Source organism: Nomia melanderi, chromosome 4 (assembly GCF_051020985.1).
Source record: "Nomia melanderi isolate GNS246 chromosome 4, iyNomMela1, whole genome shotgun sequence".
NCBI lineage: Eukaryota > Metazoa > Arthropoda > Insecta > Hymenoptera > Halictidae > Nomia > Nomia melanderi.
In genome coordinates this window covers 7531677-7547446 of record NC_135002.1, presented here as the reverse complement: position 1 = coordinate 7547446, position 15770 = coordinate 7531677, and the positions used below count along the sequence as shown (strand labels likewise).

General features: G+C 40.1%; 1 protein-coding gene across 2 annotated transcripts in view; it reads left to right on the top strand.

Annotated features, from left to right (window-relative positions):
* The window catches only part of CARPA (Carbonic anhydrase-related protein A), a 248319-nt gene that overhangs the window by 152904 nt on the left and 79645 nt on the right, over nucleotides 1–15770 (top strand). The window lies entirely within an intron of this gene.

Genomic DNA, 15770 nt, shown 5'->3' with positions numbered 1-15770 from the left:
AAACCGTTGAGCGAGCGTGTTGCAACTTTCTCGTCGTCCACCGGCCGGACCGAAAAGAAACGAGACGTCCGTCTTCCGCCGGAAAAGTTTTCGTAATTAATTGGACACAAAGCAGATCCGGGAATTCCTCGAACTCGGTTAATTTAATCGGCCGGATGCTGCGTCGACATTGTTCCTTTGTGCAGTCAGGGTTTCCCAGTGTTCCGCCGTGTCCGGCGATTAATGAATCGGAAGTCGTGAATTTTAGGAAATCGGAATCGAAAAGTTACTTGGGGTAGTGTGTAATTTAGTTGTATTGCGTTTCGAGAATTTTCGGGTGGCAATGAGAGCTTGATGTTAAATATATAAGCCGTACACTCCCGTGCAATATAGATTCTTGCCCGCCATCCAACGAAACGCTGCCGGACGAAATAATAGAAATCCCACGAAACACGTTAGCTACTTAACACTAAAGCTACCGAGCAATCGGAGTGACTTATTTCCAGCTTTTCATAAAAATTAGGACACGTGTCCTGAGATTCGAAGGGCTAGTCTTGTATCTGCGCAGATACGTGGATTTAATAGAAAATCTTTCTAACGCAATGTCGTTCAAGTCCTTTCAAAATGAAAGTTCTGAGGTGAGTTGATTCGACCCATCCGGTAGTTTTAGTGTTAATAAATACAATCCTGCGTGTACGTAGCAATGACAGCCAAGGAACTGAGCCACTACAGTAGCGAACCGTTCGAAAAGATATTTACAAAAGCCAGTATAGTGACTTATAATATCTAAACGGTTTATTATGTAATAATAATAAATCATAAATAAGATAATAAATAGATCATTTATCCGTCGAACGATAAACATACAACGCTCACAAGAATATTTGCTTAAACTGAAACGTTACTCGCCTGAACGGACAGTATAAATGCACCCCGACGCGTGTCGCAGGCCGTTCGATGCCGAACGCATTACCGAGCTACAGGGGCAATTACCTTAGTTAATTAACGAATTTACAACTGCGACAGCGACGTCGTGTAAATCGGCGTGTCGGCAGCGCCGGGTATCGGCGCCGATATCGTTATCGCGCGCGCGGGACGTGTAAGCTTTCGAAAGCTCGTTCGCGTTGTTTGTACACAGCTTTTCGAATTGCTCGTAATTCCAGCTGTTACTATTAATTGCCTCTCTACCGCTCGCAGTTTTTCGCTCGCTTCCTTTTTTTTCCGTTTTTGTTTCCTCTTTTTTTTCGACTCTGTCTTTCTCCGTTCAGCGGTTCTTCTCGCTTTTTCCAGACGCGCCGCGTACCGAATCTCGAAACGGCTGCCTTCGCACGGGAATATCGACCTCCCGCGTCTCCGCGAATAATATGCAATTCGATTTTCCATCGAGCAGTCGGAACGGAACGCTGAGATTGATAATAAAGCTTTTTGCCGGTGTTTTGGGAAATTCCAGCGCCTCGGACACGGTTTCCGCGCCTTTTATTCGGGGAGAATTCGATTCGAATTGCGTTCAATTTCGTTCTCTTTTTTATAATATTGGTAGGAATTATTGGGCGGAAAATGTTTGAACAATGAATTTCTAATTGAAATTTTTGAAGATTTGTGAATCTTGAGTAGCATGTGTACGTAGTTGATTTTTAGGAAATTCTGATTATAAGTGTGGAAATAAGATTATGGAAGGTGATAATCATTATTATAACATTGAACTTCACTTTGGGAATTTTATATATTCCTTTGTGTCGTGTGCATTCTATGCGGCCACGCACTTTCGAATTTTTCACGAATGCATGGAAATTTGGAAATCAGTGTTTAGTGGAGAGGTTCGATGGGATAAGCGAAGGTTCGTTGATTTAATATTGAATGTTTGGTTAACTGGCGTTGACGTGGGTCTTCGTTATTCCGGGATTTGCATCAATAATTCGAATCGACTGTGTTTTAATCCCTCACCTTATTATTCATTCATATCCTCTTGAATGTTTGATGTTGCGTCAGTTTTGCTGTTTATTTTCATATATGCGCGAAATCCACCTGAACGTTCGGTTCCTTGTGCACCTCTCGCCAGAACGCTCTATGAAAATCAAAAAGGAAGTATTGGAAAGTATTCAGAATGTTTCCTCAGAGCAATACGGAAGAAGTTCCATTTCCTGTATTCGATTAATTCTTACACGTTGAAAATAAAACCTGATGCATGCTGCATTGAATTGATCTTGAAATAATTGAATCGAGGATATCAAACTCTCCATAAATTCTCTCACTCTTTCTATAACAGAGATGGAAGAACGCAAACATCCATATTTCAATATCAACGCTAGATTTACAGACACTTATTTTACATTTTATTCTATCGTTCCCAAAAAACTACATGTTTGTTCATATAGATCGCGGAATTTAGTGCGTCAAGAACAGAAAATTACAATGTGAATTCGCATAATTGCATCAATGAAAGCCGACTTAAATTGTTACGAAATTGTGTTTAAAGTATTCAATCTCCGTCCAATATCGAGTTTCATAAATCTAATGTTAAAAGTCCACTATCGCCTGGATTTACGAAACAAGATTATGAATATACGTTCTCTTTCAATCTCGTTAATTTAATTATCTTCGACGAACTCTCAAGATTCCGAGTGATGAATATATAATTCAATTTCTAAAACAAACCACACTATTCATTTACGAAACTTCTATTTTCTCCTGCTTAAAATAGTTTGCCCAAATGTCAGTCATTCCGTTTGCCGCAAGCCATGTAAAATCATGTATTCAATGATATTGTCATTTAGAATGTCGTCGGATTCGGCTCTCGCGCGGGCTACAGGCGACGTTGATTAATTAGACCGCGGTAATTAATTCGAAGCTCGACAACCTAAACGGCGCGCAAAGACTCGAGACGTAATCCGCGGACGTCGCGCGGGCTTTTCGAAGTACGGTAGAATCTCCGTTAACTGGATCAATATTTTTCGCCATCTGGATCGTTCAGGATATTAACGCTAAAACTACTAGACGGGTCAAAATGACTCATTACAGATTCCTTTTCTTCGCAATATTAACCCTTTGCACTCAAAAAATTTGTCACTAGAAATATTCAATTTATTTTTATGAGATATAGATGACATTTTTTTAAAATTAACTTAACGAGGAATCTATTCACAAAATAAGGGAAACAATGGTATTTTATTTCCACATTTCACGTAACGACAGATTACTCAAGACTTAATGTTAAATACGAAATTTTACAATTTTGATGCACCAATCGAGTGGTGAATTAAACGATGATTCATTGAAAACATTACTGTATTATAAATAATACTATCTAATGCGGTCACATTCGACTAGATGAACGTGCAATAATCACAGTGCAATTCAATGAAACGATTCAATATTATATTTTTTCCATTTTGTGTATTCTACTCTTTAAAATTGTGCTGCATTCAACGTTATAAAGAATTTGATTTAGCAATATGCAAACTGAATTGTAAATCAATTAGTCTCGATAGATACACTCTTCGGATTCCCATAGAGAAATTTCAAAAAGTCAATGTAACTGCTCGGTACTTTTAGTGTAAAATAAAATATAATTTATTTGTTTGTTAATTACCTTCCAATGTTTATTATTTAATTTCTGAGAACAATGTACGAAGGAAGAATTTTGAGTAAGAGATGCATGTGACCTTAAGAAAGTCGTCTAACTAACCTTTCACACCCGAGAAAATTTTTCCCAAGTAACATTCATTCATTATTTTCTGATGAAATATTAATGCAGCTTTTTGCAACTGACATAAGGAACTATTTTATTTTTATTCTTTCCAAATTTAATATCAAATTTTATAATTTTACTGGGTCAAGGTAAATGACAACTGAAAGTTTGCCTCCCGGGGGCAAACAGTTAACTCGACAGCCGAGTGTTCTACTGTATTTCATTTCTGTTGTCCGTAATCTCCGGGTTTAACCATTGACAGATAAGGTTCGACCACCAACGACGACGCGCGTCCCGAGTTTGAAGCGGCCGTGAAACTTTTATCACGTGCTCCGGAATTTTTCAAGGCTCTCCTTGGGGCGATCCGTTCGGAAATGAATGTGATTTCGCCCAGTTTGCATCCGAGAAACGGCTCTGGTCCTTATTATAGTATTCCACGTCAATAAATTTAATCTTCCGATTCGTCCTGAGTTACTCGTTCGATTTACAACAACTATGGCTGTTGTAACGAAACATTTGGTAAAAGACTGTTTTATATTTTAAAAATTCATAAATGAATCATTTAGTATTCATAACTCGACAAATTTAACTTTCTCTAATAAAATATTTCACGAAAAGTGCTTCAGATTTTCAGTACTGGAGGAGAACCAAAAATCTAGAAATGATTTACTCGAAAAATTGGATCGAGACTTCACTAGAAATTTCGCTGGAAGTCGGTAAATTTGAAAAACCTTTTATCAACGTTTTCCTTGAACTCATAAATTTTAAACCAACATTTAAATTCAAATTTGAGTCGTGATTTGAATGCACGGAAATTGCTCATTTAGATTTTCACTTCAGAGGTGAAACTTTGCAGGGTATTTGTAGAAATAAATTCTCCGCTGCTGGAGGAGTGTTATTTTTATCCGTTTGATAGGGAGTTTCGATACGAAGAAGTAACAGGCGTAATATTTCCCAGCGAGCCAGCTCCGCGTGAAGCTTTATCGGAATTAACGATTGACACTCTGCCACGGCCCCTTGTAAGGAGTCCTCAACGAGTTTTAACAGGAAGTTCCGCAGAAATCAGAACAGCGCGAAGTTTAAAATTATTTCGAATGTTATCCGAGCCGTGATGGCCTGGGAAACACGAAAGTCTCGGGAGCGCTGCAAATCTTGGAAGCCCTGAATGTATTACCAAACTTCTTGTTGCCTGACAGTCACAAAAATTTCGTAAATCTAAATGATCCTGAAAGTTACTCACGTCTCTCCTACGAAACAAGGATAAAAACACCAAAACATCACCGCAATCTCCGTAAATAAAAATTACAATTACAATTCCCGATGCACATCCCCTAATAATTAAAACAAACCTTCAAACTCAAATTCTCTATTTCACCAAACACAAAACAGAATATTCGAAAATAAAACTAAAATATAAATTTCCTTTCACTCGTTAAAGATTTCATTGCTGGGGCGAAAACAATTCTCTCGACACTAGAACTACCGAGCATTTAATACGATTAATATGTAATAATAAAAACGGTATCAATAGATTACTCTCGGTTTCTTCGGATATTCATTCTCATATTCAAGTGGAACTATTTATTTTCAAGATCATTTCGAATATTAGATACTTCCAAGATATTCATAATTGCGAAGCAAATCGAAACCGGTCATGTTGACTGGTAGTTCTAGCGTGAAATTCCCCGAAATCTAATTTAAACTTTTATCTATAAATCCTAACAATCCTAACTCGTCTAACTTCTGATTAAAGTTTCGAGCCGGTAACACGAAAAGTGTCGATACGGCGATTGGATTTTCCGAAATGTTATAAAATTCCGGGTAACTTTCATAATTGTTTTAATAATAAATAGTCCAGCTGGCGGAAGTTTACAGAAGGCAGCCTTAATTAAATCACCTTGGCTGCTAATAAATTGCCGGGCCCTTGGACTTCTTTCTTTCCTCATTAATATCCCCGATTAATTTATTTTGACAGCGAGTCGTCTTCCGGCGATCTTCGAACGTCCGTGTAAAGGGAAAGGGCCGAAGGAGAGAGAGACAATCGGCGGATCGATGAGTTCCACGGGCTCGGAAAAGTCTTTCGACCCTTTGCGACCCCTCGCGTCCATTCCGTGCGAACCAGAAGCTCGTTGATCGGCTGCGACACTTTCCGTGTTCTCGCGAAGCCGATAAATCTTTTTCTCCCGTGAAAACGAGAGTTTCCCCGGGATCGAGGGACCGGAGGTGGCGCGACGATATTCCGGCCGGGGAAGAGAGAGAGGAAAAAAAAGAAGGATTGTTCGCAGCTTTTCCTGCCTTTCGACGTTTTCGACGTTAATCCGCTCGTCGCCGCACGATTCGATTAGAAGCAATTTAGGAAAATCGAAGTTAAACGTGAATTTCATTCCGCTCGAGCGTAATTCTTTGGCGTGATCGATAAATCATTATATGTATATTAGAGGAATGCTTTGTGGATATTGATTCTTCGTGGATTAGATGTTTCTTTTAATAATGCTTCTGATTTGTGCAATTTGTTACTTGCTCGTTCGGGTAGTTACTTGATATTTGTAAATGTCGATTCTGTCGTTTGTATTTCAACGTATCTTTTGTGTTTCCAAGTGTAACGAAATATGTGTTTTTTAGTGACTTGAATATAACTCTCAGTACGATGGATAAATTTTAATTATAAGACTATAGAAATATGAGTCTTATTTCCATTTTGTAGATATTCATTTCCTATGGTTTCAGATATTTTTAAATAATACCTTCGATTTGAATTGTTTTTCATACTTTCGCAGTGGAGAACTCGTTATTCGATATTTTTTAATGTTATTCGACTCCTCGCCGGTTTTTATTTAAATATATTCTTCGTGCTTCCAAACGTAACGAAACACTCATTTTCCAGTTGCGATAACATTTTGGTTTCGGTCAATTATTCGAAATTACGAATTCCAGCATTTTATTACAATCGGTCCGATGAATCGTCGGTGGGGTACCTAGAATTCTTTATCGGCCGGCGCACTTCATCCGGCGCGCGCGCCACAGGGTGAACTAACAATGATTAATTATTATCAGAAATTACATTCGCCGGATGTATAGGATCCACATCGTCATCGTGTTTTAACCTCCTCGTAAAATGTTATTCGAGAAAATATTTTCCTCCCCCGCGGTGCTTTCAAGCCATCTTATATTCATGCTTTTGTTTCGCGTCTACTTCCGGCCGTCGGGGGCCACCCCTCGTTATTTTTCTTCCGATAGCTTCCACTTGCATCGACGCTTTTAAGGTGTAATCATTTTGTTTTTGAATATTTCATGCATATCGAGATTGATCCGGAAAGGATCGGGAAATTTTATGGAAATAGGTCTCTCAGCTTTCCATGCTTTAACGTAAGTAATCCTTCCGCCATCGTATTTGCATACATTCCGGCTACGTTTCCGGAATGCCTCGGCCCATTTCCGACCCTTTCTTTTTATTATCCTTCCACCGCTCTACCATCGACCGATGCGTCTCCCGATCTCCCCCATGTAAAAATGGGAATTACAAATAAGGGACACGAATTCAATAGCTTCGCCGCGACATCTTCGCGCCGCAGACATTGTTGAAACTTTATCGACGGCTCTTTTTACGATTTATTGTATCTGCTTCTGTTTCTCCTTTTGTCTCAATATCTTTCTTAATTGCGTCTGCGATTACTTTTATCCAAGAATGTAAGTTGTGAACTGTTTTGTCAATGTTCCACCGTTTCGGAGGTCCGATATCGAAGCCAAGTACGAAATTTAGCTTTGAAATTTCAATGTTGAAACTCGATTTAGAATTAGATTTCGACAGCCCTGTTTTAAACCGAATTTTGAAACTCTAATGTTGCATCCTCATTCGAAATTAAATTTCGACATTCTTAACGCTGAAACTAAATGTCAAACTAAACCTTGAAACTTCAATTTCCAAACACCCTACTTTAACCCTTTGACTGCCACGACGGTCACCGATGACCGGAGCTTTCAAACGACAGGAAAATAATTATGACTTGGAAGATAACTGATTTCGAATACAAATTTTCCGTAACGTAAATAACTAGATAATAGGGTAATATACGAATTTTCATATCAAAGAATTAATAACTTATTTTCTATCCTTGCTATAGAAAGGATAAGTGACACGTAAAACGCTGATGCTCTTCGTGGCAGTCAACGTGTTGAACATTAGATGTACAAAATCACGCATTCACTCGAATGATTCGAAATTCGAAAAGAACATCTGAGTCATACATTAAACCGACGCATAACCAATCAAACTCAACAAGAACTAAGGTCAAATCCTAGCAACCTCCTCTCGCGAAAGCACTTTCCCTCTCCCAAAGCTGATTCTACTAATGAAAACTGGCCGGAAACGCGGCCGGCTCGTCGCTCCCGGTGCGCCAGACTTGACGAACGACACCCTTGATGGATGGGGATATTTATACGCGGCGTCGGCGTCGCGCGGCTGGCAATCGGTCCTTTCGGAGACCCGAAGTAGGGTGGGAAGCTGCGAAGTTGAGCGTTGTTTGAGCTGTTCTCGCGGGAAGGTTGGTGTTAGGTTACGTCCTTTGTATTTTTATTTTATTCGTTCTGCGGTTTTTGGAATTATATCATTAGGGTTGGAGAGTTTTGTTGGAATTCTTGGCAATACATCGGTTTTAACTGGGTAAAAATTGTTTGGTCGAATTTTTATTCGATTTGTTTTGTAGTTTTTGCATTAGATTAGTAGGATTAAGTGAGTTTGCTTGCTTATTTTATTAACTCGGTATGTTTGATTGCAGATGATTGAAATTTGAGAAATTTGTGAGAATTCTCCTCAACGGGTAATGAAATAATTGGCTGTTTCTTTCAGGAGAATTATTCTATCTATTTATTCAAATCGAACTTCATCGTTTGGTTGGATAACAGGGGTTGTATCACTTGGGTCGCGATGTTGATTTTACCAGAATAAAGTTTTGTGCAACATTGACAGAGGAGAATCGTAGTTTGGTTTTTCGTGTTCTCGGTAGTATGGCATTGGAGACGGTTCAGCAGAAAATAATGTCTAGCTCGGGGGAATGTCGAATTATGGTAATTGCGCTGTTTGAAAGTTTCTTCTTTCTCGGCTATCATTAGTTTTTTCCCGGAATCCTGCGTGCTTGTTACCTCGCCCTTGTTCGCTTTGCTTCGCCTGATGATCGATCGTTCCTTCGATAATTACGCGCAATTTGTCGGTAATTTTCGGAATCCAGTATATGCGAACGCTATCACTGGAATTCTATATCTCGCACGTCACAAGCGAATGAAGGAAATGAAATACTTTTCCTTTCATTTGGATTTTCACAAAAATTGTAAAAATGAAATGATCATAAAAATTGCGTTTCGATTATTAGAATTCTTTTGACATTTATTTAATCACAAACAGCTGCGCGAAGGTTGATAAATACTTACGTAAACAAATATTTTATAACAGTTTGGTTAACGGTGCAAATATACAAGGATTTCAGATAGAAATGACAGCACAGTTAAGGTCTATTTTCAACCAGATTCTTATATAAATACTCGGAACCTTTCTATACGCTTTGAAAATTGAACCTTATCGATAAGCAGACAGAAGACAATATTCCTCTGGATAAGATGGCTACGAATATCTCGAGAGAGGAAATACCTTTCTTAAAGCAGATATAACCGAGTCATGTTTTCGATAGCTGCGCCGAGGAAATTCGTGCGCTCCGCTTGTTGACAGAGGAAACTCTACGGTTACCGTGAGGTGGAGCCAGAAAAATGACAATTTATAAAACATAACATTCCATTAATGTTTATCTTCGTTCTGATTTCTCGTCTTTCTTCCGTATAAGTATAAAATCTTCAAAGTTCCATCAACATTGAATTCACGAATAAAACTAACACACTAAGTGTCCCTAAAATTCGTTTACGCACGTGCAGATTTGTAAAGTGATTCATCAATAAACAAAGAAGAGTCTACATATAAATTCAACATTTACTAATATTTCCGAACCGTCATTTTTTCAGTCTATCAATATCACTCTTTCATTCGTATCCATTCCATTCTCTCATCTATCATTCAATTAACCCCACAACAAAGAAATAAAAAAGGAAAATGATAAAACACCCTTTTACATATTCATTTGTGTATATTGTTTATATATATATTTTCATTAAAACACATTTCGTCCTCAAAGCAATTCACTCTAAAAAAATCGAACCGAAACAAAAACCCGTAATTCCACCGTGTGACAATATTCACCGTACCCTCAGCCGACAAAAGTCACACTCACCCTGGTATTAACCTAATTCAAGGCCATCTCACCTCCGCCGGCTCATTTCCACCATACTTTCCTGCGGCGACGCGCGATTTATAGCATCTCGGTGGCGTATCGCGTCCGTGCGGCCCGCTATTCATCAACCCACGCAACATTAACTCGATATTTATAACATCCCCCCCTCCACCGGGGAAAATTTCATTTTCAACCGGTGCCGTGCACCGTCTGGCCGTCTCTTACCTCTCTCTCTCCCCGTTATAATTGCATAATTAGCACCAGAGCTGACCGTCGGGTCTCGGAGCCTGCGGTGGCTCCGCATTAGGGGTGCGAGAGGGTTGGAGTAGGTGGGGGGTTGGAACGGTGTCCGCTCGAGGTAATGGAATAACGGGAGGCCAGATGGAATGATTACTTTCTTATCACCCGAAGGCAGGTAGACTATTATGGCATTCATCAGCCGCCTACCTGAGAAGGCCGGGAAAGGTCTAGGGGTGAAGGGTGAGGGTCGTGTGAACGGTACGAAGTAAGAGGGGCGAAAGGCGGTAGATAACAGGAGAAAGGGTGATAACTGGAGAGCCTTACCCGGTGTATAACCAGCTACGGAGAGCCAGCTCTCTCCGGAGGGGTGTAACAACCCCATTATTGAAACTTCAAGCGCGGAGCAATCATTCTGCAATTAGCAAAAGTGATTAAGTGTAGAAGCCAACACGACCTTCTGTCTTTCTCTCCATTCCTCTATCCTCCCTGTATATTACTTCCTCTCCTCTTTCATCCCTTCAACCCCCCTTTTCGTCCATACCGCAGGGGCTTCATGTTTCTCACCCTTTTCGCCACCCTTTTCACGCAGCGAACGCAGTCGACGATCTCTCTCTCGCATTCCCTGTATCTTTCTCGCCCCCTTGGTTTGCATCTACCTGCATTGCCACCCCAACGCTCGCGGTCCGCTTCACCGACACCTGTTTTAATTATCCACCTGTCCACTAGCGGGACTCCATCCAGGGGACGCCTAATAATTCATAATGAGCGGGCAACTAGCTGCTGGAGGGGATGAAAGGAAAGTGGATACACACCCCCGCGCCCTGTATTCCGCTCGCCATCGTTAACCGACGTAATTACAGGTTACCCGGCGGCAGGAATAATTGTCGGTGCTTTCTTTTTTCTTCTTTACTCGGTCGCTTTTTCTTTCTATCTTCGGTGGGAAGTTGGCTTTAGCCGCTCTTTATCTCTGTTTTCCTCCTTCGTCCGGCTAGATGGAGGCAGCCACGGCTGCCCCGTCAGATTCCGACCGATAAGAAGGACGTTTAAGACGATAAGACCGAATTAATCGAGATTGGATCAGCCTCGGTCGGATTTTTCCTCGATAAAAACAATTAATCGGCAGATGGCGACGCTCCAGGAGTACCGTAGGAGCCTTCCGGCCGGACGAGATAGCCGGACTTTTAGATTTTCAGGGAAGTGAACGCGTGAAATATTTCGGTAGCTGCTCGAGGATGCTCGGGGGTGGTTGTTTTTGCTCGCGGCCGGATCTATCGGGACATCGCGTTTGTAGGGGTTGCTTCATAACAATAGGGAACTCGATATTTGGATGCGCTTGGGTTACAACGTTGTAAAACGCGATATTATTAGCCGGCATTGGATGTCATTATGGTTTTCGTATCCTAATTGTTTATTCTGATTGGGGATGATTGATCAGGGTGAAATTGATTCTTTGTATTTCGCATTTTAAATAGGATTTGTATCTTTTCGGCAGATTTTGATCATTTGTATTTCTTATACTTGAAATTTTCTGTTTTTTAATTATGTATTGCTCGAAAATTTCGGAGATATTCTTATAAATGATGAAATTAGGTTGAAATTTTGTAACTTTTTTGTATATTAATTTTTAATTTTGTTTTATAGGATTATATGTTCGATAATGTGAAACTTAAGATATAATATTTTTCATTCAAATTGAATCGGAAGTATAGTCCCTTGGGAATAAGGATATTCTGAATTTGTAACTCGTATACATTGTGAAATGTTAATTTCACAAATTAAAAATTAGACGGTCCCTGTACGATCGTGAATCGAAATGTAAATTTTTCGGAGTAACGCTTGAATATTATGCATCGATGCGACGTATCAGAGATATAGAATTAAAACAAAGCAACGAATAACAAGTGTCATTATATGCACGCGGAAGTAGAACGCGTTAGCCCGTTTCCGGAAAAGTAAAACTCATATAATTGAATTGCAAATTTACCAAATACGCAATGTGTTGCCGGGAATTTTTCATTAACGTGGAAACCATTTTGAAACCCGCCTGTCGACTGCGAAACGTTTCATGACTTCTTTCCCTACGTTATAATATTTAATAATTTAATGAAATGTGCATTCGATGGAACAATATTCATCAAATTATGCCATGACCATTGATTATTCTGTATAAAATTCAATAATGTTCGTTTAAAAATAACGAAAAATCCATGTTACTCCAATGATACTTACCGCTGCTCTGTAGACGCCATTTTTACGGCGAAAGCGCGGGAAACACTTCGAGTTCAAACTGCACGAAGCATGTACTTTGAAACAGAACGGATTATTCAGCGCTGTGTCACCATAGATTTTGATTGCTAACAGTAACAGTCTTTCGAAAACGTTCCCCTCAGAAAATACTGCGCGTATGCTGAAATTAATTCAAAACACGATGAGTTTTGGAAGTCCAAACTAGCCTGTAGAGTCAACATTACTATTGCAGATTACTTTGCTGCTCTATCATGCAGTGCAGTTCGTTTCGCCTAGTTATTTACCCCCGTATAAATATGTACATTGCGGAAATGGTGAACACGGTGCACTGTTACCGCTTAATAACAACTTTACATTCTGCTCGTGTTGAAGTCGCAGCTTTGGAACACAAAAGAATTAACATTTCTCGCGTTACCTTTCAGCATCCGCAACCCGGCTGTACTGAACAGGTAACGAAACTGCTTGATGAACCTACAATATTCAGTTCTTTGAATAATAAATAAATTATCTCATCAATATTTTTATAATATTTTTATAAGTATCAAAATGATAAATCATATGTAAATAACTAACTTTTACGTTAACAACCTACCCTGATTTTTATCTTTAATCGTCCTCACAATTAAAACAACAATAAATAATTCGAAAATTGTAACATCAATTTCTACTTCGAAACTAAAAAGTCTATCCAACAATATTTACAAAAATTTATTTTTTAAAATCCGTATTTCAATAAGCAAAATTATTTAGTCATCCAAATACTTTTAATCCCTTCATTAATCGCTTTCACAAGGCACCCACCCCTAGACAAATCATCGAGATCCACTTAACACTTTGATATTAACGCCGCCGAAGGTAACATCGTTTTCCAGTGGCCGCATGTACAACATCCGACAGATCGACTGTTTTACGTGTCAACGAGATGGAGATCATCGTTGTTCCGCAACGTAACAACAAGCCGGCACGCGAGTGTAATTAAAAATTACAGCGGCCGATAAGCGTGCGTACGTGGTCAATGCTGTCCCGCATTCTTCGCACATGCATGTCGCGTGTGGGGCCCGCACGCACGGGCGCCCCGTCTCTTTATTGTCACAATATCGACGCAATTAACCCCATTCATACCTGTGCGAATCTCGCCGTCCCCGTGACACTCTGTCGGAACGCTTCCTTTGTAAACGTTCGCCGCGCTTTCCCTCGTTTCCTTTGAATCGGGAAAAACACCGCGTTGACGCAGCCGCGCGAAATATGTTTCTCATTTTTCTTCTTTTTTTCGTTTGTCTTTGTATTTTTTATTTTATTCGTTTTTAATTCGTTGGAGTTCCACCTTGCGGCCTCGTAAATTTTCATGAAGATAACGAACGATCCGATGAACGCGTTGCTGTGCATTACCGGGCAGATAGCGGCTGTTAACACCGGGGAAGAGGGAAATTAATGAACCCCGGGGTCCGAGGGGTTATTAACGTTTCCACCGGATCGATTTTATTGACTAATTCTTCCGGCCGGGAACCTGCGGGCTGTGGGCTCGTGATTTTTGGACTTGACAGATCCCGTCAATTTTGTTGGTAAATGGGCCTGATTTTCAGAGTACCTTGTAATTGAAAATTTGTCCCCATATCACTGTTTCCATCGATTTTACGTATCTGTATTTTTCTGTGATATTCATAACTTGTGGGACACTTTCCCGTACGACGATTAGTTTACTAATATCTTTGGATAGCAGAGTTAGGTGATTCACTCTTTTAAAAACCTTTAAACCAGATCTCACAATTTTAAATTATTACGACACAATATCGTTACGTCGCGAAGAAAATCACAAAAATGTTTAATACCACGATGGAATAAAAATTTGATATTACATTTTAACTTTGAAAATTACTAAAATCCACGAACTTAAAGGCAATATAGTTCTTCGTTCGATGAATTAAAGTATTGAAATGCTGCTAAGACATTTTGACTTTCATTATTCCGAGGAAGCAGAATTTTCCGGGCCTCGCGTTGAGCGAGGCGATAGCTTCAGATGAATGTATATCTGGTGTCCCGTAAGTTGACGAATATAGGGCGACGCATTCCGAAGGGAATTATTAGAATACTTCCTGATGCGTCTATGGTAGCATCCTTTCGCATGGACGCAATACAATTCCGTCGCGTTCTCCATCTTCCCCAACTGACGTCCATGATATTAACGATCCTTCGCGTCGTGGGAGTAAGTAATAAATTATTGCTCGTATAAACAACTCGTATAACCGACGCGGCAGGCACGTCAGCACGGAAATTTGCCACCGTGACGGCACGCGACGTTGTACACAAAGGGACGACCGTACGAACGAACCATGCACGTTGCGGTTTTCCGCCGAAGTATTCCGTAATACACACCACCGTCTTCATCCGAAACGATCCGCGGTATTCCGCGAAGCGTCTAGCAATCGGGCGAGGAAAGTAACACGTGATCGCCGATCAGTGATCCCCTATCTTAATAAGGAGGTTCAGTAATTTGAATTCGGCGAATGTTCCCGCCATTTAGATTGACCAAGATGGCGCAGGGTACTTAAGATTTTAGGTATTTAATAACTTATATTTTTGAAAATAGATGTTGAATTTGATGGAAATGTAATTATTCTCATTATTCGATAGAACATCTAAATGAATTATTCAGTACAAAATCTTATAGCTACTAATTATTCAGTAGTGAATAATTAGTAGATATAATCATTCAGTAGTGAATGTTTAAAATACATTTATCACATTTCGGTGAGTAACTTGTGTCAATAATTGTATCATAGAAAACAATTCAATTCTATTAAAGAAATTTCTCATTTCAGACAAGCTTCAACATCTAATTTACCCACTAAAAACATACAGAAGAAGTAACACACAACAAAACAAAATTTTAACAACATTCACCCTCCGAAACTCGCGAAAACGCACTTAAAAATCTCCGTCTCTGTTTCTTCTCCCACAAAAAGTAAAGAAACAAAACAATTTGCCCGCTATCGGTGTCCTGGCCCGAATTTCCCAAGCAAAGTCGGCGAAGTTCGCGAGTAAACCGCGAACAAGACTATTCCCCTCGGACCACCGTCCTCCGACGAATCGTCTTGTCGTCTGTCAGCCGTTTGGAAATTTGAAATTTCTATAATTTCAACTTTTCCGGCTGGCCGCCGCGCCGTCTTGCCGCTTCTAGCCCCTCCGCCCCCCGTTCTTCTACACCGCCGTCCATTCAACCCGGCAACCTTGGCTCACGTCAACTTTTATTCGGTAAAAGGGGTTTCGAACTCGTTTCACCGGCGACGGGGACCGCTGCCGCCCCTCCGCCAATCTAGTTCCGCTCGCGTTTTCCGGCGTCCCTC